The 4,477-nt window shown below is 46.5% G+C and overlaps 1 long non-coding RNA gene across 1 annotated transcript; it reads left to right on the top strand.

The window, feature by feature from the left end:
• Nucleotides 1-659: 659 nt before the first annotated feature.
• LOC117358836 lies at nt 660-3,670 on the top strand. The gene is made up of 2 exons (XR_004539103.1): nt 660-864; nt 2,862-3,670. It is a non-coding gene; the product is annotated as an uncharacterized LOC117358836 (long non-coding RNA).
• The last annotated feature ends 807 nt before the right edge of the window (nt 3,671-4,477 follow it).

The raw sequence follows: 4,477 nt of genomic DNA on the forward strand, positions 1-4,477 counted from the left end.
CTTCCAGAGGGTGTGATAGGACAGAGTACGGTATTGGGGTTCAAGAAGGGATTGGATGATTTCCTGAAGGAAAAGGGTATAGAAGGTTATAGATAGAGGATTACTATACAGGTCCTGGACCTGATGGGCCATCGCCTGAGTGAACTGCTGGGCACGATGGACCTCTGGTCTGACCCAGTAGAGGCACTGCTTCTTTTCTTATATCAAATACCAAAATGAATGAATGAGTGTGTCATACACATTTGAAAGCTCTCTTATTCACACATCATTTCAGCTCTATTCCTCACTAATTAGAACTTCAGTACCAGCGCAGTATAGAGGTCTGCACGGGAATGGGGATCACGGGAATCCCTTGGGGATCCTCCCTAGGTCAACGGGACTCCCAAGGGGACCCCTCCCAGGCCCATGGGACTCCCACAGGGATGGAACTGGGATTCCTATCTTCCTAACTCAAGGCCTACCTTATTTCCAGTCCGGCGCTGTGCTGAGCTCTGAGTCCTGATGAATCAGCAGCATGTCACGTAGGCATGGAGCTCATCACATAGGCAGTAAGCTCAGCACAGGCACACATTGGTTCAGCTGCAGCACAATGAGCCAATCACAAATGAACTCAGAGTTCTAAAGTTGTTTGTGATTGGCCCATTGTGCTGCAGCTGAACCAATGTGTGCCTGTTCTGAGCTTACTGCCTACGTGATGAGCTCCAGAGGAAGGAGAGCTGGCAGCTGAGTTGCTGCTTCTGGGGAGCTGTAGCGCTTCACTTTCCATTGCCTTTGTGCAGCCGCCCGAGCGAGGAGCGGGATAGCTCTCTGGCTCCCAGCTGCGTTCTGCCCTGCCCCCACCCGAGCTGGCCAAAGTTGCACGAGGTAAGTATGGGCACTGGGTCTGGAGAAGGGAAGGACCTCGGGGGGCGGGGTGGGCCAGGCCTCCCCCTCCATGGCTCCCTATGGCCGTGGTGAAGGTGGCTGAAGCTCCTGGGCACTGGCTGGGACAAGGCCTACTCCCCCTGCCAAAACACTTGGCAGGAGCTGGCTGGTGCTGCCGAGGTCAGGTTAGTGGGGGTGGGGGAGGGGGAAAGGCTTGGTGGGTGCTGGGACTTGGCATGCATGTGCCAGGTGGGGGATGAAAGAGAGGAGAGTCAATATGGCCCACAGGTTAGGCAGGGGTGGGCTTGGGATTGTGGGGGACAGCTAGGGGGAAGGGAGAGGGAAGTGACAGGCAGGCCAGGGTGAGGAGAAAAAAAAGTGAGAGCTAGCATGAAGGGAGAGAGTGAATGAGAACTAGCAAAAGGGACAAGTGATGACCATCAGAGGGGTAGGGAGACTAAGGCAATAGTGACATGGAACATGGGATGACAGATGGCTAGATAATAAGGTGGCAAACAGGCCAGCCAAGGCTTAAGCAGAGAGAGAGGTAACGAGAGTGAAGTGGCAGGCTGGATAAGGGGAAGGGAGAGAATCTGGTGACAGGAACAGGTATAAGGGGGTACAGAGATGATGGTGACAGGATCAGAGGTAGGGAGAGTGTGGTGAAGGTGACCAGGAAGCAAGTGGGCCAGTGTGAGGGGTAGGGAGGTTGTGTTCTGTATGTATGAAAAGGACTGTTTTCTTGTAGCATTGACTGTGTAGGATCGATCTGTATTAATCTGGCTTCGGTTTAACAATGGGTATATTAATGTTCTAATGCTCACTGCAGTGTTTATAATGCTCCCGTTTCCTAGGTGCACCCTTGCTTTGTGACTCATGGATTATTACTAAATATATATATTTTTTTTATAGAGAGGAGGGGGTATAAAAAAAAGGAGGGGGTGTTTAAAAAATGATTGTATTTTATTGTTGGTTTAAATAAACTAAAGCTTAAAAAAATATCAAAACTTTCTAAAGTAATTGCTGCTTTTTATGGGGACAGGTAACTTTTATGGGGGATAGGCAGGATTCCTCGTGGGGACAGGTAGGGACGAATGGGATTTCTGTCCCTGCGCAACTCTAGTGCAGTGATTTTGATCATTGCTTTCATGAGACGTAAACCAAGTGGTCCAACCAGTGGGAAGAAATTTGAGTATACCTTCCTGCCTACTGCTTCCTATTGCCTTGTCCTTTTCCCTTTATTGCAAGTATTTGTGCTCTGAAATAGAGAATATCTCACCAGGATAGGTACCAAAATGTACTACAAATCAGAAACTCCTCACATTCAATACCAAATCACCAGCTCCTTTGAAGTACCACCTGGGCTCAAAGATTTTCACTGTCCTAGGCTTTATGTACTATCTCCTCACTGGAGCTACAAACTTTATTTCTTATTTTGTATTAATTTTATATTCTTATTTTTATAACACCCCTTTGGGGATATTTTATTCATGAAAGTACTTAGCTTTTAATGTGGCCTTCCATTCAGGGACATAGGAGCCAACATGTTTCACCCAAGAAAGGTTTTTTCAAGGCTTATCATCCCTTATTAGAACTTTACTCCGACCGGACCACTGAATGTAATAAGAAAGTGATGGATAACTGAAATAGAGAATGACACGAGGACAAATTTTTCCCTGGCCTTGCGGGAATTCATTTTTGTTGTCCCGGCAAGTTCTTTTCCTGTCCTTATCTGCACAAGCCTCAAACACTTTAAAATCATGTTTGAGGTTTTCGCAGTTAAGGCAGAGCTTACAGGAATGAGGCAGGGACAGAGACAGTGACAACGACAGCGACAAAACATACGAGGACAGGGAAACTTGAGTCCCTGCGGGGACAGGGAAAAATTTGTCCCAGTGTCATTCTCTACTCTGAAACTTTTAAGTATTGAGTGGAAGACAATTTTCAGCTCAAAGAATTTACCCAAATTGTTCTCTACTTTGTCTGTGTTCTTTCAGAGGCTTCAAAGAACAGCCACTATCATTTAATGCTGCCTTGATTCATTTGCAAGGCATTATTATCCTTAAATCATTCTAGATTTACACTCTGGAAGTAATGTCTGGAAAATATCACTCTTTGGCCTTCAGTCTCATCGTTGGCATGATAAATCTCACTCTTTGGGACGGTTCATCCTTGGACTTTCTGCAGTTCACACACAACTCAATGCACCACCTGCCCTGAGCAGCATCAGGTCCTCATGGGAGAACAACAACATGAGCAACGCCTTCCCTGTGCAGGCAGGAGGGAGAGACAGTCACAGCTCAACTGTCTCAACCTATTGACTCTAACCACCAACCACGCGGAGCAGTCGCTTAGGAACATAAGGGCCAGGATGGGCTGGAGGATTTCTTAAGCAAGAACAACGTTAGCGTAGCAAGTCAAGGCAATCAGTCAGTCACAGTACTGGGTGGTTTGGCCCTTTTCAGAAGGGATTGTGGCCCGGAAATAAGCTGCTGGTGGCGGCCACCAACAGGTTTCGATCACTGCAACAGGAAATGGCGTCAAAACGTGGAAATAAGTTAGCGCTAATGAAGGTGCTTTCTACAATGCATTAGGATGCTTAACTTCTAGCCCACTGTACCAAGGATTCCTGAGGAAGGCAACTCCATGCAGGGTCTGTTGCTTTGATACACAGGGTCTGCTGATTTTTTATACTAATTTTATGTTCTATAAACTGTTGGCATTGGCCAGAGTTGCAAAGTTTGATTTTTATGTAGATGCATTGTATTTTAAGATACACCAATAAACATTGATTTTTACTCCTGAACGTCCAGGAGTTGGTTCCACTTCTTGCTTGTTTTACTATTGATTTTTGTGGTACCAAGGTCCTTCGCTGCTTGAACCATCTTTTTTTCTTGCGGAGGCCACCCCACAGTGTTTTTGTGTTTCTTTGTTGGCCTGGAAATAAGAATTACACGTGACAAAATTCATCACCGTTCCCGTCCCCGCGGATAACCGCGGGAAATAATCCCATGTCATTTTCTAGTGTCTATTTCAACCTCGGTCCTTTTACACCAGCATTCTCCAAAGCAAAGCTTGCGGGTCAGTGGTTGTGCCCAATTATACTCTGATTCTTCCCTCTCTCCTTAAAGAATGACATGAAGATGGTTTCCTGCGGTTATCCGCGGGGACGGGAACAGTGGTGAATTTTGTCACCATGTCATTCTCTAAAAGAATATCTGTGACATAATAAAGTGAATAGGGGGAGGTGGAAAGAGTGGGATAAGGGGAGCAAGGGGGTGACGGAAAGTATAAATATATGTGACTGCTGGGAATGAGGGGGGAGGGAAAGAGTGTGACTGCTGGGCATATGAAGATAGGGAGGGAGAGATTGTGAGTAACTATTCATCCTTCATTACTTAAAATAAAGTCTTTGGTTGTAAGCCCTCTGGGGAAGAAACCTACCTATTGCACTTTCCTGCTCTTTGGGTTTTGGCCAGGTACTAGTGACCTGGATTGGCCACCGTGAGAATGGGCTACTGGGCTTGATAGACCATTGGTCTGACCCAGTAAGGCGATTCTTATGTTCTTATGGTTCCTTTACTTCTAGATTCCCCACCCTTGTTATCAGTCT

Source organism: Geotrypetes seraphini, chromosome 4 (assembly GCF_902459505.1).
Source record: "Geotrypetes seraphini chromosome 4, aGeoSer1.1, whole genome shotgun sequence".
In the NCBI taxonomy this organism is placed as follows: Eukaryota; Metazoa; Chordata; class Amphibia; order Gymnophiona; family Dermophiidae; genus Geotrypetes; species Geotrypetes seraphini.